Raw genomic sequence first — 22,487 nt, forward strand, 5'->3', positions numbered from 1 at the left:
CTCAGAGAAAAGCAGAATAGGGAAAAATGAAGCAAAGTTTAGTATATGTGTAAGAACCCAGTGGAAACTTTCATATTATGGCAAAGAGCAAATATGTGAAGAAGCCAGCTGCGGTGGGTTGGCCCCAGACAGCAACTAAGTACCCACCCAGCCACTCACTCGCTCAGTCCCACAAGGGCATGGTGTTAATGGTATGTGATACATCCCTTTGGCCAGTTTGGGTCAGCTGTCCTGGCTGTGTTGCCACCCAGCTTCTTGCCCACCTCCAGTAGCGGGGTAAGTTCAAATCCTGAAGATGGTGGGCTCCACAAAGCAGCCTAACAGGGAATTTGCTGCCTCCAGGCATTCATCCAGCTGGACCTCTGCAAGCAGAGAGAAAAAGCAGAGGGGGACCACAACTCAGTAAGGGAATACTGTGTGTATTGACAGTCTCATAGACTGCCGTACAGGAGCACTGGGAAAGAGGAACATGGGTCAATGGGCGTCAGCTGTGGATTTGATGGGAAAGGCCCAGAGCGTGACTCCTCCCAGCCAAATCTTCTTACCAGCTTGGTCCCGCAGCCACCTACAAGCTTTGGCCTCCAGAAGCTCTGACCAAGATACCTTCCATTTATACTGGTGCAACCAGACTAAGGCCAAAACTGTGGCCCAGACAGTTGGCTGCACATCCTGTGGGGGAAAACAGAACAATCAAGGGGAAGAAATAAAAAGAAAGATCAGATCTAAACCTGCACGTGGAAAAAGTAAGACCTCCACACATACACACAAACTCTCTAAGCTTCTGAAATCCTCAAAATCGGAAAGTTCCCAGTACCTCTGCTGATTCCACCCCACACCCTCCACACCCGCCTTCCACAAGCAGAGAGGCTCTATATCCTGACTGCTTTGATCTCTTCCTCTCAGTTCAGCTCAGACTGGAGATTTGGAGCAGAGGAAGGTTGAGCTCAGGACAGTGCCCCACTCCTGCCCCTGATCTGCTTACCTCACTAGGCCGTTGTCCCTCAACATCAGCCTTGCTGAACCCCAAGGCCGAGGCCAGGGCTGCAGTGAGGGCCCAGGAGCCATTTGCTTTCTGGAGTGCCACCACTACCCTGAGCCCAGAGAAGTCACACAGTCTTGTTGAGAGTGGTGAAATTGTCCAGTCCCAACTGATGTTAAATGCTGGCGGTTCTTCCATCACCTGCTCTTCAGGAGAAGGCTCCCGCTCTGGCAGACAGAAACATTCACACAGCTCATATGAGATAGGCAACAGCTAGTAACCTTAAAGTCTGCCTTCTCCAGGTATACTTAACTGTCCTCCATCCTCTCTGCATTTTCCCAATTTTTCCCAGTCCTCCACAAGCATCCTGAACCTTTTCCAGACCTCCCAGAGCATCCTCAGATCTTCCCAGTTCCTCATAAGTATCCTAAAATCTGTCCTGTAGCTCTAGTTTACCCAGCGTAATTCTCTCTGACCACCCTTAATTCCACCTATGAGCATCACTAATGTTACTCCTTCCTGCCACTTCCCCTGTTACAGCTCATGTTCACTGTTGAGAGCCCCACGGGCGTCCTTCTCCATCATCCACTCTTAAAGCCACCAGCCTCAGCATGAGCTCTTCCTTTCCACATTCCAAGAATAAGACTTCTTTGGAGCTACAGCAGCACTGGATCGCAAGAGAGTGAAGGTGAGGAGGGTCAAGCAGAGCCCATGGGCATTATGGTCCCAGGCATGGCTCTGCTCTTCAATCAGAGTAGATTTAAGAGCTTTTATGGGCAGAAAAAGAAGCACTCGGGCACAGAGTAGTTGGGGTAGAACTGGGGGTCATTTAAGGCTGGCCTAACAGAGGCCTAACAGAGGTTGGAAGGGGCCTCTGGAAGTCATCTCGTCCAAATCCCTACTCAAAGTAGGTCTCATTAGAACAGCTCGCTCACGTACCTGTGTAGTCAAGTCTTGAATAGCTCTAAGGCTGGAGATTCCACCAGTTTTTGATTATCCTTACGATTTAAAAAAAAAATTTTTTTTTCTTCGTACCCATTCAGCATTTCCCATGTTCCAACTTGTGTCCGTTGCCTCTTATCCTGATGCTGTGCATTTCCAAGAAGAAGTCTGCCTCCGGCTTTCTATTTTCCTCCAGTCAGCCAGTTGTAGACAGAAATAAGGTACCCTCTTCTTAAAGATGAACAAACCCAGCACTCTCAGCCTCTCCTCACTCAGCCCCCTCAGTTTAGTGGCCCTCCACTAGCTTCGTTCCAGTATGTCAACGCCTTTCTTGTAATGGAAGCAGAAGCTGGACACAGTACCCCAGGATGCAGGCTAGCCAACGGTGCTGAACAGAGGAAGGATCACCCCCCTGCACCTAGTGGCTGCACTCTGGCTGATACAGCCCAGGATGAGGTTGGCTTTCTTTGTTGCAAGGGCACACTGCTGACTTCTGTTCAACTAGTTGTCTGCTAGGACCCCAAGATCTTTTCTGTAGAGCTGCTTTCTTGAGTGTGTGTGCCCTGGGCCTGTATTGTTGCACAGGGTTATTCCATTCCTGATCCATTCCTGTCTCTGCTAGCTGGCTCTTTTTTGCTGAGGGTAAAGCTAAAGATTCATGCCGATATTTTGTGACAAACTTAGTGTTTGCGTATGGAATTAAGGATAAGCAGAGACAAGGATGAGGTTACTTCAGGGAACTATTAAGGCATTTGATTCTTAGTTTCCAGCCCAGAGTTGCGATGAAGGAGTTTGCTTTGTCCGTCACTCCACCCATCCCTAGCACAATGACAGTCAGGAAGTCTGGTGAGAAGATGATAGATGCTGAAAGGAGGGTTCAACCCTAGTCCAGCACATTTTGAGAATGCTCAGCTAAGAAGTTTCTCCTTACCTTTACAGGATGCTGGAAGCTGGGTGAGTGCCTCAGGGGCTTTGCGACCAAGCCTCTCAAGGCAGAACTGGCACTTCTGGACCATCCAAAACTTGGTGGACTTGAACCACACAGGCCTGAAGCCACGCAACCAGAGCAGCTGGCAGGGAACCAGGTTGCAAGAGGGAGAGAACAACGTGGAGGAGTCTGGAGGCAAAGAATCTGGGGAGAGAAGTGGGGAGATGGAGCTTAGACTCATGGGTATTAGAGGTAGGCAAAAGGGTGGTCAGGCCCACAGGATAGGGGGCTGCAGATGGTGAGGCGGCATCGGATGAACAAGTCCCGCTTTCCCCTCCCAGTCCTATCCCCACCGTTTCTGGCCTTACCACGGTGCCAGGCATCCCTCTGTTTCATGCGTACTGCCACACTGGATGTGAAGGGGGACGGAACCCCCAGGCTGAGGCTGGACTTAACTGCGCTGTGCCGGATGTCCTTCTCTGCCCTGCTTGTCCCCTCCCAGGCCAGTTTCCACAGCAGGTGCATCATGGCCATGCGGTGCACAGGCAGCCTGCAGGGGCAGGGAGTTAGTCCTTGGTTCCACCTCGGGGAGGGGCAAGGGACACGTGCAGTAAAGAGGAGAGGGCAGTGGGGTAATGTTCACCCAGGTCCTCTCCCAAGGTCAGGGCAGAGGGGACAAGGGGGGAGCACTGGATGCCCAGAATCTCTTCCCACCTCCGGCTGCAGTGGGAAGGATGCAAGCAAAGGGTCACCTGCTGCCCCTCCTCCAGACCTTGCCACTCTGCCTCATGGGCAAGTCTGTTACCCTCTCACCTGCCATCTGATGATGGGGACAGTGAGAACCTGAGTGTGTAATCGAAGGACTGGCTGCCCACGTGGTACTGAAGGGTCACTGCTCCCTCACCCCCCTCTGGATCCTGGTGGCAGAAGGGAAAGAGTCAGACAGAAATGTTCATCTGCAAGGCAGCCTGGCTGCCTAGGTTCCCTCCCTGCTCTCCTAAGGTGGTAGATGTCCATGGTTGGAGCAGAAGCAGTGGTGTCTCTGGGGAAAGAAGGGGTTCACAGAGCCCTGATCCTGGTCTCTCTCAGGTCTAATGGAGGTGAAGGACTCTCAGTGCTGGGAAGGTGAAACAGGGAGTGGGTCCTTTACCTTCCAGAAAGCCCTGCCCCAGTGCATACAGTTCCTGGATCACTCTCACCTGTGCTTGCCCATGGATTTGGGCATAGATGGATCTCTGATGTCCCTGGAAGATCATCTCAGGAGCTTTTCTGATCATTGACACCTCCAGGCCAGGTGGAAGGTCCCAATGTAGTGAGATCCCCCTTGCCAGAGGCTGCAGAGCGCGCTGCAGGCATTTCACTGCCTGGTAAGGGGAAGCAGAGAGCACAGACCACTTGGGTTCCCTCCCAGTTCTGGGAGCGGGGGGAACTTGGAGGGGCTCTCTGAGTTGGAGTGGATGGTGGTATTTGGATTGCCTTGCATGTCTAGAAGAGCCATGGGAGATGTTGAATAGAGCAGAGGGCTACCTGGGTCATTACCTCGGATGTCATGTCCATCCTGGAGTGGATGCACACACATTCACCTTTGGTCTCCAGGGCCATGGCCTGGGAAAGGTTGAAGCTGTCACATCTGTTAGTAGGAAAACAGAAACACCTGTACAGGAAAAGAGGGGGAGGTTAGAGGTGGGACGAAGGTGAGAGGCACGAAGGACAAGGGTGGTACAAAGGACAAAGTCTGGAGAGGTAAGAATGCTTCTGATCGTAGAAATGAAACTGACTCAGAGTTTTCCCATTCACTCCGGGGTGAGAGACATTGCCTGCTGGACAGGGAGATAGTGAGAACGGGTTTTGGGCCCACAGAGCACACGGAGGTATTGCAGGGTGAGGGGGAAGAGGAAAAGTTCTAAGAGCAGGGGAAGATTGGGAGAGGAGGCCCGCTAGATGAAGAGTATAGGCAGTCTTAGTGAGGTAAGGAAAGTGTGTGTGGGCGTTGTTGCTGAAGTTCCATTGAGGTAAAGAGAAGAACTGGGGCTGTGGTGGTGCATTTCCCCCCACCTCTCCTGGGCCGCTATATGATCTCAGGAACTCCCGTTAGGCCTTGGCCTTTGTGTAATGAGTTGGGCAGTGAAGCGTCCCTTGACCATACCAGGAACTCTTGCATGGCTGAGGTGGGGAACAGCACTCACTGTTCTGCTGCCTGGCCAAGGCGTGGAATAAGAGTGGGGATTATTTGTCATCCCCTGACACCCTTATCTGAGCCATAGCTCAAGTGGAAATGCACCAATTTTACTGAAAACTTGAGAATTTTAGTAACTACCACCTTGGACTGTGGCCAGGATGGAAGTTTATGGATGACTAAAGCCAATCATCTTGCAACCCTATAAACAGAAGTCCTAAGTGAGACCCTTTGAGTTCTCCTGGACCGCAGCGGGCTGCGCCCAGCATCTGCCTCTGAGTGGGACACCACTCAGAGTTCACGAACTCTCAGGTTTGCAATATTCGGAGGACTGTCGCCGAAAGCTGACGATGGGGCCTGGGCTAAAACACTTCTTGAGGCTCAACCCCTCAGCCGTTGAGAAATGCCGAGACATTTGATGTGAATATTTCACTGGACTTGGGGGGAATTTTTAACAGGTATATCTTTTGTACAATTATATATATTTCTCTGTGTGTGTGTGTGAATTGATTTGGATAACTGATAGTAAGCATAATCTGTAATTAAGTCACTGTTGTGATTGTAGTAAATTCTATTAACTCACTTTGTAAATGTTAAATTAGTCAATGATTACGTGTTGCTAAAATCTTGTGATGTACCTTAAAACTGTGAATGAATCTTAGACTGCTGCTAGACACGTATAATCCCTTAGGCATAAATCGTTGACCAAGTCTGGGACTAGGATTGGATCCAGCCACGCCTAAGCTCCATCAGGAGTTTAGAAAGCAAGGGGGTCTACTCTGAATCTCGTGACTCAACGGAAGGGTCTCCTTACCCTTTTGTGTTAGACATAAACCGTTGTCCAAGTCTGAGACTAAGATTGGACCTAGCCACACCTAAGCTCCATCAGGAGTTTAGAAAGGAAGGGGGTCTGCTCTGAACCTCGTGATTTAATGGGAGGGTCTCCCTTACCCTTTTGCGTCTTCGGACTCTGTATAAATCATTCTAGCTCGACTCTAACCCAATTTTCCTTTGGATGTTTCATCCATGTAGTAAGTGATAGAGTGAACCTTGCCATCGAACTCTGTTAAGTCACACTTTTATAAATTTCTATTAAAACCACTTTTTGCTAGCTACCTTTGATGGTGGTTCTTTAAGGGACCTCTAAACCACTCATTCACGACAGGGGCAGACTAGGATCTGGGAGAATGTTTGAAGGACTCTGACAGTCAGGGGGAGAGGAAGGTTGTGAATTAGCATGTTAGGGGACAGGAACAGGGCCCCCCATTACCTGTGCTGGTCCCGGTAACGGTGGACCTCAGCCATGACAGCTTCCTCTTCACTGGAGATCTTCCTTTGGATGAAGATGAAAAGCTGAGGGAGAGAGGAGGGGAAACAAAGATTGCCAGGGCTGGGCACCCCTGTAGAGGAAAGACACCCTCCTAAAACGCAGGAAGCCTTCCCCGTTCGCTCCCTTACCCTCTCGCGCCCTCTGGCCTTCAAACAGGACAAGAGATTGGGTGTCTCCTTTCATTAACACCAGGACACCTCTTAGCACAAAGGGGCACCCCACAAGGAAGATCCACCTTCCCCAAGTGCAGGCAAATTCCACAGAAGCCCTCCCACACTGCCCACCCTGCCATGAGGATGCCCCCCGACACGCGAACTCCCAGTGCAAACAGCAGCAGAATATCTCACCCTGAGCCCTGAAGTCTACCTTGACGCTATTGTTTACACCCATTCCCCTCCCCATAACCCTTTGGCCCCTGGTACCTGACGGGGGTGCCCATGAAGGAGACGGGTGCTGTAGATAGACTTTAGGAGACCCAACAGGTCACAGCCCCCCAGATCAGGGCAGATGGAGGAGATGCGCCCCACTGCATGGTCCATGCTTTCCTGCGTGTATTCCACACTCTGCCTGTGGGAGGGCACCCAGAGTGTCAGAGGGAGGAGAACCTGGCCCACGGCTACCCTCACATGGCCACTCCCTAGCAAAGCCCTACCCCACTACCAGTGCTGCAGAAGCACCCTGAAAAGAGGACTTACCCTCTCACTGTCCCCAACATATCCTGCCCCATAACTGCCTTCCAGCAAGAGCTTGTCCCATAGTTTCACGTAGAAAAGTCATACTTTACTTACCTCTCGGCCCTGCCCCATCATCACCCCCAACTCACGGATAGAAGGCTTTGAAAGTGGCCCCAAAACTGTAGATGTTGAAGTAACAGCCCAGAGGCAAACTCTTCAGGAGGAAGAGCAGTGTGTTCTGGGGACAGATGGAGGGATGGGCAGAGCTCAGATGGGGAAGCCAGGCAGAACATCCGCCCACGTGAAGCAGCTTCCCTCTCTCCCCACCAGCTGGCCCTGACCAGTGTGGACAACGCCCTCCAAAGACCTCCTCTGGTGGTACCTGTGCATCCTGGAAGAGGCTGCGGTCCATGAGAAAGAGGAATTCCCCAAGCTGGCCTGGATGGGGCACCACCTCAGGAATGTTGGGCATCAGCGTCACCATGACCACAGGGTCTCCCAGCAGAGAGCCTGGAGTGTGTGGCAGGAAACAAGGAGGATTTTTAGGCTGAAGCCCGCTTCCCTGTCTCTTTGCTTTTGTCCTCCACATAGCCCTCAGCTCTGACTTATTGCCTGAAAAGCCCCTCAGATCCCCCCAGTCTCCCTGACACCCTCTCCCTAACCCCCACTTCCACCCTCCTCGCTCACCAGGTGGGGCTTTGGGATGTCTCCTCTCCACTACAGCACTGAGAGTGTGAGACCCTCTGTAATACACCAGCAAGTTCAGACCATCCCACATCCAGGGTGGCAATTTCAAGGAGACCTGAAGACAAGTAGGGTGTGGGGAGGAAAGAGAACCAAATAAAAGGAGTGAGGAATCCTAAGGAGCGTCAGCAGGCTGCAGACCCTTCCCTCCACTCGCCCGTTGGGACTCGAGCATCTGGCAGGGCCGTACCTCAGCAGATGTCTGATCTGGAGCCGTGTATTGCAGAGGGGTGTAGCTGCTGTTAACGGCTATGTGGGATACACCATGGGCTGACTTCAGACAGATGCTGAAGTGCACGTTTTCGGGCCTCTCCTCCTCAGAAGAGAACCAGCCTGCAGTGAGAAAGAGGTGTGAGAAGGTGAAAGAAGAGACCCTGGGGCAGCAGACAGCTGTGGTGGGGCACTGTCTGTTGTTGGTAGGGGGGAAACGTGGCATCTGAGACACCCTTCACTGTGCTGCTTAGTGGCGGGGGTGGTGATGGTGGATCTGTAGACTCACACTGTGGTTTGTACAGGGATCTGTGGCGATCTCTTGCTGTGGGACATATGGGGAGACCCGTGCGCGTTCCTGACTGTGAGGTGCAAGGGGGAATATTCAGATTCTCTCACTGAGACACGTGTGCAGATATGGGGGTCCCCCGCCCAGAGGGATGCTGGGGAGTGATGCTGGGGGATGCATTGAGGGGATCACTCACCAATGTATTTTCTCGAGGGGAACAGCTCGCATGGCCAGCAAAACTGGGCAGCTCCATCAGGCTGCAGTGGCAGCTCCTGGACATAGCACAGGGTGATGGTCACCTCCCTGTTAGGAGGCAGGGTCCCTAAGAAACAAGCGAAGACAGGACCCCAAAGATCCCACTGGTCCTGCAGGTATCTTAAATTCTCCATGCCTGAAGTGGCTTTACACAGCTGCTGGGCCTGCCACAGAGGGAGAAAAATGTGTCACTGAGGTCTTCACAGGATTCATAAAATCATAGAATTGTTTAGGTTGGAAAAGACCTTTAAGAACATCAAGTCCAACTGTTAAGCTAGCACTGCCAAGTCCACTAGCACTAAACCATGTCCCTAAGCACCACATCTACACGTCTTTTAAATACCTCCAGGCCTGGAGACTCAACCACTTCCCTGGGCAGCCTGTTCCAATGCTTGACGACCCTTTCAGTGAAGAAATTTTCCCTAATATCCAACCTAAACCTCCCCTGGCTCAACTTGAGACCATTTCCTCCTGTCCTATCACTTGTTACTTGGGAGAACGAACCGACACCCACCTCGCCACAACCTCCTTTCAGGTAGTTGTAGAGCACGATAAGGTCTCCCCTCAGCCTCCTTTTTTCCAGGCTAAACAACCCCAGTTCCCTCAGCCGCTCCTCACAGGACTTGTTCTCTAGACCCTTCACCAGCTTCGTTGCCCTTCTCTGGACACACTCCAGCACCTCCATGTCTTTCTTGTAGTGAGGGGCCCAAAACTGAACACAGTATTCAAGGTGTGACCTCACCAGTGCCCAGTACAGGGGCACGATCACCTCCCTCCTCCTGCTGGCCACACTATTTCTGATACAGGCCAGGATGCTGTTGGCCTTCTTGGCCACCTGGGCACACTGCCAGCTCATGTTCAGCCGGCTGTTGACCAACACCCCCAGGTCCTTTTCCGCCGGGTACCTCTCCAGCCACTCTTCCCCAAGCCTGTAGCATTGCATGGGGTTGTTGTGGCCCAAGTGCAGGACCCGGCACTTGGCCTTGTTGAACCTCATACGATTGGCCTCAGCCCATCGATCCAGCCTGTCCAGATCTCTTTGTAGAGCCTTTCTACCCTCAAACAGATGAACACTTCCGCCCAATTTCGTGTTGTCTGCATACTTCCTGAGGGTGCACTCGATCCCCTCATCCAGATCATTCATGAAGATATTGAACAGAACTGGCCCCAATACTAAGCCCTGGGGCACACCACTTGTGACCAGCCACCAGCTGGATTTAACTCCATTCACCACAACTCTTTGGGCCTGGCCATCCAGCCAGTTTTTTACCCAGTGAAGAGTACACCCATCCAAGCCATGAGCAGCCAGTTTCTCCAGGAGAACGCTGTGGGAAACGGTGTCAAAGGCTTTACTAAAGACTAGGTAGACAACATCCACAGCCTTTCCTTCATCCACTAAGCAGGTCACCTGGTCATAGAAGGAGATCAGGTTAGGCAAGCAGGACCTGCCTTTCATAAACCCATGCTGACTGGACCTGATCACCTGGTTGTCCTGTACATGCCGTGTGATGGCACTCAGGATGATCTGCTCCATAACCTTTCCTGGCACCGAGGTCAGACTGACCAGCCTGTAGTTCCCCGGATCCTCCTTCCGGCCCTTCTTGTAGATGGGCATCACATTTGCTAACCTCCAGTCAACTGGGACCTCCCTGGTTAGCCAGGACTGCTGGTAAATGATGGAAAGTTTCTTGGTGAGCACTGCTGCCAGCTCCCTCAGTACCCTTGGGTGGATCCCATCCAGCTCCATAGACTTGTGTGTGTCTACGTGGTGTGGCAGGTCACTAAGCATTTCCCCTTGGATTATGGGGGCTTCATTCTGCTCCCTGTCCCTGTCTTCCAGCTTTGGCTGGGTACCCAAAGAACAACTGGACTTACTCTTAAAGACTGAGGCAAAGAAGGCATTAAGTACCTCAGCCTTTTCATCATCCTTTGTCACTGTGTTTCCCCCCACATCCAACAAAGGATGGAGAGTCTCCTTAGCCCTCCTTTTGTTGCTAATGTATTTAGAGAAACATTTTTTATTGTCTTTTATGGCAGTAGCCAGATTAAGTTCTAGTTGGGCTTTGGCCCTTCTAATTTTCTCCCTGCATAACTTCATGACATCCTCGTAGTCCTCCTGAGTTGCGTGCCCTTCTTCCAAAGGTCATAAACTCTCCTTTTTTTCCTGAGTTCCAGCCAAAGCTCTCTGTTCAGCCAGGCTGGTCTTCTTCCCTGCCGGCTCGTCTTTCGGCACATGGGGACAGCCTGCTCCTGCGCCTTTAAGATTTCCTTCTTGAAGGATGTCCAGCCTTCCTGGACTCCTTTGCCCTTCAGGACTGCCTCCCAAGGGACTCTGTTAACCAGGTCCCTAAACAGGCCAAAGTCTGCCCTCTGGAAGTCCAAGGGAGCAGTTCTGCTGACCCCCCTCCTTACTTCTCCAAGAATCAAAAACTCTATCATTTTGTGATCGCTGTGCCCAAGACAGCCTCAACTATCACATCACCCACAAGTTTTTCTCACTCTTACCCTTCCGATTCTCTCCCCGTCCCGCTGCGGGCGGCGGGGGAGTGAGTGAGCGGCTGCGTGGTATTTGGCTGCCTGCCAGGTTAAACCATGACAAAGGGCTAGTGATTGTGAGACTTCTGCCAGCTGCTTACAGAATATTTTGTCTGCCTCTTCATCCTGGTTGGGTGGTCTATCACAGACTCCCACCATGATATCTGCCTTGTTGGCCTTCCCCCTGATTCTTACCCATAAACACTCAACCCTATTGTCACCATCCTTAAGCTCTAGACGATCAAAACATTCCCTAACATACAGGGCTACCCCACCGCCTCTCCTTCCTTGCCTATCCCTTCTGAAGAGTTTATAGCCATCCATTGCAGCACTCCAGTTGTGCAAGTCATCCCACCACGTTTCCGTGATGGCAACTATATCATGGTTTTCCTGCTGCACAATGGCTTCCATTCTGTCACCTTGTCGTGGTTTAACCTGGCAGGCAGCCAAATACCACACAGCCGCTCACTCACTCCCCCCACCCCCAGCGGGATGGGGAGAGAATCGGAAGGGTAAGAGTGAGGAAAAACTCGTGGGTTGAGATAAAGACAGTTTAATAGAACAGGGAAAAATAAGGGAAAATAATAACGATAATGATAAAATATACAAAATGAGTGATGCACAATGCAATTGCTCACTACCCGCGCTGACCGATAACCAAGTAGCGATCGGTACTTCCTGGATCACGCCTACCCTTCATATACTGAGCATGACGTCACATGGTATGGAATACCCCATTAGCCAGCTGGGCTGGCTGTCCTGATTATGTTCCCTCCCATCTTGTGTACCTAGCTCAGTCAGTAGGCATGGGAGCTGTCCTTGGACTAGGAGGGCACTTAGCAACAACTGAAGACATCAGTGTGTTATCAACATTCTCCTCATACTAAATCCAAAACACAGCACTAGGAAGAAATTTACCCTATCCTAGCCGAAACCAGGACACACCTCCACCCTTCATCCCAATCTGCGGACCACCCCCTCCCACCACATTCCCAGTACCTCCTCCTTCTCCCAGAGCATTGCTTCAATACGAGTGTCCCCCATGGTAGCGTAGAAGGTGTGTACAACAGTGTCAGAGTCCACAGGAAAGATGAACATGGTCTCCTTGGGGACTTGCTGCATATTGCGGAAAAGCAGCTCAGACTCTACATCGGCTACAAAGTCCTGGATGGTTACATTTACTGTCACGGTTTCCAGCTCCACTTCAGGATAGGAAGAAAAGAACCATACTCCTCGCTGGAATAAGCCTGAGGAAGACACAACAGCTGTCAGAGTCCCTGGTTGCACATCGGAAACTTTAAATTTGAAGTGTCTGCTTGTAGTGGGAAACAGTTGGGTGTCCAAACCTGCCACAGAAATGTCAGCTGCAGAAGCTGACAAATAGCAATGAAAGGTCCCTGAGGCTGTCAACATGTTTCCCTTAGACCACAGATCCTCATCTCTCTAAGCCCCTTTTTGTCCAACGCACACGGCAGCGGGGCCCTCAGATCGCCTCAATGTGCCATGCTTCATCTTAGTTCAGGCCTCCCATGGCATTGAGAAGAGTCTGTCTGTCCCCCAGCACATAGCGTTAGACAGTCCCACAATAGAGCTTCTCGCAAACGGCAGGAGGTGCCTTACAGCTCCTCAAACCTTCAGACCTTATCCCAGAGATAGGAGCAGGTCCCATCACCTGCTTTGAGACTAATGCTGCAAAGAGATGAGCTTGATTTTCAAGTTAAGCAGATATACTACTCATTTTGGACTACTGGAAGGGAAGGGGGGACCATAGCAAGGGCACTTAGCATGGCATCAAAGGTAGAGTCACAGGAAATAGCCTCATCTTCTTTTCATTGTCAACAGTGAAGATGTTTCTCGCTGACCTCCCTTTCTCACCTGTCATACTTGTAGCGTATGGTTTATTTGAGGCCAACAATGTGTAGATCTGAATTTGGTTGGAAGAGGGCTTTGATGACCTCCCTTCCTGCTATGACAGCAGCCCATCGAAAGGCAACCTTCTTCATACCTTTGCCCCTGGTTTGAGATGAAGAGCATCTCGTATTAGGGCAAGGTTTGGCATCAGTGGTGCATCAAACCTGATGGTAAAATGCGTTGGAGTAGCGTCTTAGTCAAGAATGGCGTAACACTGTAGTAGGAATAGAGTGACACTTAGCAAAGGAAGGTATAAGACCTTCATAGGGGTTGCTGTAATGTCTTGGAGGGGGATGGCGTACAGAAGATGGTAGAGTTCGCCTGGAGGGGATGATGCAACTCACCAATCAAGCAATGTACCTAGGTTTCACAACACAATTCAGTAGGGGATGATTTAGCACCACAGTAGAGGTGATGCAATATCATAGCACTGAGAAGTGTTGCCCCCCATCCCACAGTAGCAGACATCTCTTCTGCATCATCCTCCCACTTTTTGATGGTTTCCCTGGAAAGCCTTCAGCGCTATGGGTGAGATGAATCACACTTACTAAAACATCTTTTGCTATGCCAGCCAGAAAAAGTGAAGGCTGACTACAGGCCATGGCCCTGAGTTCCCAGAACATGGTGAGATGGGACTCCCTGTCAACCACCCCAGAAATCAGTTCCTTCCCACATTGCTCTCCCAGCTAAAATCTTCTCCACTGCTCACAAATGCCACCCTTCTGGCTCCAACTCACCCCTACACATATACTCTTTGCACAGGACGCCACTTGTCCTCATCTTGAGTCTTTGGTCAAAAACAGCTTCTGTGTGGGAAAGAGCATAAAGTGAGCTATGAGGACCTTGTGAAAAAAACCTGGACACCTCCATCTTCCCTTCCTCCAAGATATGGAGCTCTGCCTCCACATACACGGGCCAAGATGATTCTTTGCTTCCTCACATCCCAACTCAGGATCCTTTTTGCCCCTCTCACACCAGCTGGTAGCAGATTAGTAGGAGAGAGGCCTGGGATGGGAATTGCAGGTGTCAAAAATGCGTATTGGTTCAACGGGGTGGTGGTGCTTAATTCAGATGAGAGCCCAGGGGAGGTGGGAGCAATGATGGCTCACAGCCTGAGACATACGGCACAGCATGAGTTTGGGCCTGAGCAGTGATAATTGCACCTGGAGGACAGCGGTACCAATGTTGACAGAGGAAGAAATGGGCAGAAGGGTGGACAGACAGAGCGGGCAAAGCACCATCTGGGAGGATGGGTGGAGGAATGCATGGATTTGTGTGAGGAGAACAGTGTAGCTGGATGGTTGGAGAGGGCTGTATTCAGTGGCAGTAGGACTGAATGGCAGAAAAAAGTGACCGTATGGGGAATTGGGGAGGGCAATGGATGAATGACTTTGTAGTTGGGATGCACGGATGCACATCCAGGGAAGTGGGGGGCAGGAGGGTGGTGGAGGAATTGATGAGCAAATGCAGTTGTGTGGAATGTGAGGGCGAGGATGATAAAAAGTGTCTGGTTTTAGGCACGTAAAGCCACCAGGTCTGTGTACAGGTCGGTGGTCTGAACTCTTCCGATACTGAGTAGAGCCTTAACTCAGTTGTGAAAACATCGGACAGGAGGGCCATTTGCAGCGAGGAGCCCTAGTATGGGGGAGTGGTCCTCGCAAAGCTGAGGAAATCCAATCTAGCTGTCTCCCATAGGTCCTGTGCTATACATATTGGCATCATGTGTCTATCTCGGAAACGACAGGACGTCTAAAATGATACTAGACAGCCATGTTTCAACAACTAAGTCTCACCCCTAAATTTAAATAAGAGGAAGAGCCTCTTCCTCTTAGCACAAAAGTAGGATTCAGTTCAAGATTATTATGTATAAATGTAGGTATTTAAAATAGATACGTTCAGATTAACTTCTAAACCCCTGCAAGGGCACTTGCCAGAGGGCACAGAAAGCGGGGGTGAGAATGGGGCAAAGGAATGAATGAGGAGTGAGGGGGACGCGAGGGGGGATAGAAGGAGGAAGGGAAGGAGGGACGTGCATTCTCTGCTGTAGTGATCCTGATGGGGGGAGCACTGTACATCGAGGAGTTAGTGATCCACTAGCAGTTAATCTGAGGAGGCACAGGACTGTGCTGTGCTGCGCTGCACATACAGCTTGGCTGTCAGGCCTGCGCTGGGCTGCACAAATCCCACGGCTGCAGGGTAACCTCAGCCAGCTCATTGTGACAGAGCCGGCTCTGGAACATGCGCACTGTGATATGCTGCGTGCTGATTAGAGGCCCATCAGAAGGACCCTCACCCGTGCGCTCTGCGTGGCACGCTGCGGAGCCGCAGAGTGAGCAGCGGGTCACGGCTCTGCCAGGTGCTGGGGCAGGCGTAGCCCTAATTTGTGGAAATCCGCCCTGTTACCCCAGGATTGAAGTGATGACTGCTAACAAAATCAGGCTGGAGGGTGGAAGAACTGTCTTGAAGAGTCTGTCGAGCCTTGCAGCCGGGAGGACGCGATGCATGATTATGCAGTTCCCTCCCAGGCACGGTAATAACAGCTCCAAGGGAGCTGGGAGGAGCTGTCAGCTCTTGATCCTGCTCGGGGTGGGATTGCCAAGGGAATGGCTCTCGGGACCCTCCCTTTTGTTCCCAGGCGAAGAAGCCTCTCCCGCTCCCCTGACTCAGCCCAGCATGAGCAGCAGTCTTTTATTCTATGCCAGCGCTGCCCCAGAGAGACCTTCTGAGTTAAGGGCTCCCTTCTCTTGACACTTGTAAATCTCAAACGGCTCCACAAGGATCAAGGTAAGTTCTTCCTGTAAGTCTAGGGTCTGCGCAGAGCAAAAGCAGAGAGTGAGAAAAGTCAAAGAAAAAACGAAAGGAAGGCAAGTCAGCAGGTCCAAACCTGACACCAGGGACTTGGACTTCACTCACCACCAAACGGAAGGACAGGTATAATTCTCCTCGCTTTACTCATACGAGAAAGCTCGCTCGCTCACTCTCTGGTGCTCTCAGAGAGGTCTATCTTTAGTCAGCCATCCTTGCTGTCAGTCTCTTTAAACTGTACTTTGATAATCCTCCAGATTCTGGAGGACCCCTTCATCAGAGGAATTCCTGGGGAGATAGCCCCTATTTGACGAAACTGAGAGTTGCTAAACTGATGAAAGACTAAAGATAGGATTCTTTGTTCGTAGTAGAAATCCTGGTTTACTGGCAACTGCTTTTAAGGATCCCAAGAAGAAAACTCATATGCTTGCACATCCATGTTCCTGTATTTTATTTTCTGTCAGGTAGGAGACTGAATTTACAAATACCATGATCTGTGCATGTGCCTCATTGTGAATTTGGACCTTAGCCTGCTACCCTTGACCTTAGAGATCCCAAATGCGTAGGTACCACTTGAACTAAGTGGCCTGGCGGGATGGGGCAGCAAACACAGACACAGAAGCCTCCAAGCCTTTGCCAGGGTATGGCAAGCGCAGACAGACAAATGCACACATGCACGCAGAACAGGTCTGCAATCCTTCCACGTGGAGGGAAGGAAGGATGGATGCACAGGCAAAGGCACTCACCATGGAACGGCAGACTGCAGCAGGAGCAACGAGCAGACAGACACAGGAACGGCCCCGGGGCTGAAACCTGTCAGCCGCAGCATGAAAGGATGTTCACAGACGGCTCGGAGGAGGAGGAGGAGGAGGAGGAGGAGGAGGAGGAGGAGGTGGAGGAGGGCTGGTCTTTGCAGGAAGCGGCAGGGACGGATGGGAGCTGCGGTCGCTGCGGCAGTGCCTGGGTGGATTCCAGGAAAGGGAACGCTGCCAAATGTGCGCTCTGGGATACATGTTTGGGAACCAGGGATGCTGCCAGCCCTGCCTGCTGGGATGGGTGGGAGGCACTGGGTGTGGGGGTGCTCCAGGTCTCTGGGCGGCTCTGGGAGTTCAGTGGAGCCGTGAGGAAAGCAGGAACGGTGGGGAACCTGGATGGAGGGTGCTTTTTGGGCCCGGATCGGGGAGCCAGGCTGCGGGGAGGGGCACTAATGGAGACCATGCTGTGGGTCGGTCCCGTCCTGGGGAAGGCTTGGCTCCGAGCTGGGGATGCTGCCTGGGAAAGGCCTCTTGTGTGTGGTAGGGGCGTCTTGGGGAGCGAACTGCAGCAGCGGTGCAGGGGGTGGGGAGGGAGGGGGTGCTGCCCAGTACCGCCCGCCCCGCGGGGGGGTTGGAGATGGCAGGGTGGGATGGGGTGGGGTAAGGTGCCCGTGTTCCCCCGCGGCAGGCACCCCCCCAACCAGAAGCGAAAGTGGCTGCTGGGCAGGGAGCCATGCCATTCCTGCAGCCAAAGTGCACCCACAAAGGCACTTCAGCCTGCCTCCTGACACCCTCCCCTGACGTTTTGTTTTGCAGCGGGCCACATCAGGTCCAAGAGGATACAGGCAGAAAGCCAGTTTTGGACCAGTGAGGAAACCTTGGAAAAAGAGAGGGGCATCTTGAGTCTTTATTCTAGACATACACCTGCAGAAAAGTGAATGCCAAAGCTCCAGACCTGGAAGAGGCACTGCTATGGGTGACCTCTGGAAGCCTACATCCAAAGACAGGGTCCCATTTTCCTGAGGGTCACCGAGACCTCCTGTTCACCAGAGGACAGGCTATTTAGGTTGAGAGCTGGAGTCACCAAAGTGCACTCGGTAGCTTGTGCACAGTCTTGTCAGAGGAGCAGCTACGGGCTAGCCTGATGTCCATGTGCATGACTGTGAAGTAACAGGCATGGTCAAATCCTGATTCGCTTCTGGAACACTGAAATTTTCTTTTCCTTACCTTGCAGCATTTTAGTAAGCCGGGTTTCATCAGTGTTGCTTTTCAGGAATTTTCTTCTCCAATGCTGATTATTAAAAATGTGAATTGAAAAACTCAGAATTCTTTTGAAGCGTCACTGAGATTTCTGCTGAATACTGAGAGCTTGGTGGTCTGCTTCTGGATATGAACTGTGTTCAGTGCTTGAATGGGTGAATGGATGACTTTGATCCTGGGCTCCCTGCTGAACTGAACCACCTTTTTCCATTCATCAGGAAAATCCATTACTGCAGAGAGACAGTATGGACACCGCACTGAGTATGTTTCCATCAGTGCCCCAGCAGTCCCTGCATTTTAAAATGTTCATTCACAGTGCCCCTCCAATCCTGCAGCACACACCCTCAGTGATGTGCTTAAAAAGAGAAAAAAAAAAAGACAAAAGTGGACCCTCTGGTACCTTGCAACATGACTGTGTCGTAGTTTCAGCCTCTTTAAACCGGACACTTCCTTCAGGAGAAAACACCGTTTTATCTCAGCATCGTTAGTGGCTCAGAGAAGACCTTGGCAGTATGCTATGCATAGCGCATGTAGGCTAGCCCGCAACAGGGACTGCAAGCTCTGAACAAAAGCCTGTCCGTATGTCTGCCTCTGGTGGCGTGAAAACTCTTCCTGATTGGTGTCTTCCACAAAGACAGAAAAGACAAACCTCTCAGTTTTGGCTCATTAGCTAAGGGATTTATAAAGGAGAGTTGCCTTGTGCTCTGACTAGAAATGAAGGTGTAGGCTATATCTACAGTTCTAAAAGAAGCTGTTACAGTGAGCGATCCCTGACGCTCAGGCCAAGGGAGTGCAGAGCAGCTTTGCTCCATACTCTGGCCTAGCAACCCATAGAGATCACCATGGCCACCCTGTGTAGCATTTGCCAAGGTCCCCTGTAGGCACCATACAGTGATCCTCTCGTCCATAATTTTTAGACACAATGGCTTTTTTTTCATTTCAAAGTGCTTGCAGCAAACGTAGGCATTGTTTTGCATAACGCTGAGGCTGCATATCATGTGCAAGTGGAGTCTACAGCGGGTGATGTGGGGAAGTTTGGGGCTGTAATGAGTGCTGGCATAGAGCTGGAGGTATCAGAAAGTTCTGTAGAGAAGAGGAACTCAAGCCTGATTTTCTCCATGCAGCCTTGTGGGAGAATTTGTGGATTGAACAGTTACCATTCATGCTGAGTTCAGTTTCACGTGGAATTAGCTATTTTGTTGCAAAGGACAGCTTGAGACGAGCCTCGCAGTCATGCACTACGGAAGCTCAGAGTACAAGGAAACAGTGGCCACCATGCATCTAGGTTTTCTGGCTGTGGTGACACGTCTCTGGGGTGGATTCATTGACTCTCCCCTAGGTTCATTCTGGCATTCTAGATGTGATCAGATAAGTACAGAGTACAGTGGACTAACCACTTCCCTGGATTACCTAGCTGCACTCCTGCTGACAAAGCCTGGGATGCTGTCAGCCTCCCATCCTGCCATTGTGGATCCTTGCTGCCAAGGCACTAGTAGGTGGGATCCCATAGGGATCTACTGTAAAGGGCAAAGGAGCTCAAGAGAGCTCACAAGTCTTCAAGGGAAATCTCCTTCGAGCACAAAAATGGTCCATCTGGATACTCAGGAAAGCATGCAGATGGATTAGGAGACCAGCTTGGCCAAACAACTGAGCTCCAATGCAAAAGACAGCATATAAAAGAGGTGTAAACAGGAACAGAATACAGAGGAGGAATACAGAAACATTGCCCTGGCATGCAGGGATGTTGTTAGGAAAAACAAAGCTCAGCTGCAGTTGAGAGTTGCAAGGGCAACAAGAGGAACTTCTACAGCTACATTAACAGGAAAAGAACAAAGATGGAAAATATGGGCTCACTGCTGAACGGGGCTTGTGATTTAGGGAGAGCAGATGAAGACAGGGCAGAAGTACTCAATGTCTTCTTTGCTTTAGTTTTTGCCATCAGTGTCTTGACAGGCCTTTGTGATGCCTCCCGGGGAATCCCTCATTGTAAGGTAGACCCTCAAAAGTCCACCAAGAGGACACTTAGTTTTTTATCAAGTTGTTCCAACAGTTTTCTCTTTCTGTGCATGTCTGTCTCAACAAAAAGGAACTTTGGGGTTTCCAGGATTACCTGAATTTCACTGTCCCTGTTCCGTGAAACTACCTGATTCTGCTACTATTTTAGCTAAATTGGAACAAGTCTAACAAATTTTTCTTCTTTTCTTCTTCTCTGAGAGGCTAGTCTTTGGCAACTGTCATGTATGATAGCTGTGTGAAGGACAGGTACGTTCCACTTATGGTGCTACGGAGAAAACATGCCTGAGGTTCCATGGAATATACCATGTACTAATGTCAAAGATTATTCAAGCTGTGGCAGGAGAGCATCTGTATTTAAAATGCAATTTAAAATCTGCAATGTAAGCTGACTGTAGGAGTCATCAGCCCAACACTGTCCCTAATGTAAGAAAACAAAGGAAATTCTTCTAGCAAAATTTGCATGATCCATTTTGGAGGCACTGGGTGGCAGAACTCCTGAAGGTAGGATCCTTACTTCAAAATGCTTATTGTGAATACATAAAGCAAATCCAAGGAAGACCTAAGACCAAAACTCAAAGGTCCTCATAGCCACTAAAGAAGAATTACGCAAAGAGAGAGTTGTTTCTGAGAGGTGTTCTGCATTAGGGAATAAAACTCTAACCTATCAGTAAAACTAAGACTACTGTGAGTTTTATTAGCTTTAATTAACAGCTAACGACCAAAGCAATAGTCTAAAAGAGGGATCAAAGAGCAGAATTAGGTAGATTCTACTTCAGCTACATGGATCTAACAAGCTAAGAAAACTAGTGTGAATGTGTGTCATTACAAACTGCAGGGAATTTTTAATGTCATTCTCTATTCTGTTATGCATAGGTTATATTGAGGTATCTCTCAAACTTTGGAGCTTCAAATAACATAGTGTTCTGTCATTTCTGTGTTAATGGAAACAGTCAAAACCAGAAAGATTCCTTTTAAATGCATCAGACCTTTAAATGCCTGAGAACATTAGGAGTTTCTTTATTGTGCTTGTAAGTTAAAATAATCTGTCACTCCCAGATCCACAGCTTTCACTTTTGTGTTCATGTTAGAAAACTCACGGACAAAAGGCATCTCATGTGAGTGAAGTTATAGCAGAAAGAGAACTTGGATGGAGTCAGTACGAGGAGTGATTGAATCATGATAGGGCTGTATGCACTGCTCTTCCTTTGATGATGTGTCTTTCTCTGTGATGTGACCTCTTGACCAGGTCCATGTGCATACATTGGAAAAGGCGCTTCCTCCCTCTGTCCCCATATATGGACACATTTCTGCTGCCAAAAGCCATTCTGTGCCTTGAGATTTACTAGTGTAGTCCAAGGGTTGGTTGCCCCTTTGGTAAGAAATGACAAGTCTGAAGAACGCAGCATCAATGACCACTTTCTCCTCTTCTTTTCTCTTTCTGTACATCAGTTTCCCATTCTGGGCAGTAAGAAAAGACAAAGCTGCCACGGCTGGCACAGCACTGCATGAATATCCCATCTGCACCACACACACAGCAACACGCATCGGGGTAATGAGGCGATGTGACTAATGAAGCAGGTAGTACTGAGCTTCACCCTCTACACTTTCTTAGCATTCTCTAGGGTAGCTTTCCCTCCAATTATTCCTTCTTCCTTTGCCTGTCTACAGACAAAGGGTATTTGGTTTTGCTTTGTTTTGGTTTTGCTTTCTTCAGACTGTGGGTGTTTTGGTTGTCAGCTGGGCTTTCCCTTCAGTGCAGAGAGCACCTATGGGACCAGTTGGGATCACAGACCTGACATTTGGGGGGAGCACAATTAACCTTACACCCCTAATGGAGCCAACCCTTAAATACCAACTCCTCCTAGTTGTGTGCTTGGTCACTATCCCAAACTATGAAACTCAGAGAGCACCAACATCACGCACTTTCAGCACACACAGCCGTTGCCTTCTTTCTTTGTTCAGCTAAGCCAGCTCTAGAGTTGCACCCTTTGATCCAGTGGCTCTCCAGGGATTCCCAAGACACTCTTTGCTTGAGTAACTGGCTGAAGCACTGTGATCTTGGTGCCGTGACGACCCCTCTGTCAGTCTGTCCATTTGATTCCTCCCAGATGAAGCCAACAGAGGGACCGGAACCAGGAAACCACACTCTGCTGACCGACTTTGTCCTCTCTGGATTGTGCAACCACCCAGAACTGCAGCACTTGCTGTTCTTCACATTCTGCTTAATTTACACCATCACCACCACTGGGAACCTTCTCATCTTCATGGTCACAGTGCACCCCACCCTCCGCATGCCCATGTACTTCTTCCTCTAGGTCCTGTCCTTCAGCACTGACTGTTGTTTCTAAGCTTTCCGTTGGGCTAGATTGTGATTGTCCCCACAAGGCCAGCTGGGGAAATTATAAAACACCTCACCACTGTTTGGGCTTTGGATTGACCACATGCCAAATCAAATAGTGGCATTGAGAGGAATACCACTGCAGCTGTTCAAAAAGTCCACTCTGTTTTCTACAGGATTAGATGAAATCCACTGCAAGCAAGGAAATCACAGACCAGATGAATTTCCCTGGCACTTACAGCTGTGTGCGTGAAGCTCACCATCCCCTGTTCTTAGGCACTTGCAGTGTAGGCTTCCAAACGTGAGGTGGTGAGCCCCCTCTACAGTCAATGAGGGGCAG

The 22,487-nt window shown here is 50.2% G+C and overlaps 1 pseudogene; it reads right to left on the reverse strand.

Moving 5' to 3' along the window:
* Positions 1–346: 346 nt before the first annotated feature.
* On the reverse strand, positions 347–18,021 carry LOC142091738 (von Willebrand factor A domain-containing protein 5A-like; annotated as a pseudogene).
* Between the last annotated feature and the right edge of the window lie 4,466 nt (positions 18,022–22,487).

The sequence above is a fragment of the Calonectris borealis genome, chromosome 22 (assembly GCF_964195595.1).
Source record: "Calonectris borealis chromosome 22, bCalBor7.hap1.2, whole genome shotgun sequence".
NCBI classification, from domain to species: domain Eukaryota; kingdom Metazoa; phylum Chordata; class Aves; order Procellariiformes; family Procellariidae; genus Calonectris; species Calonectris borealis.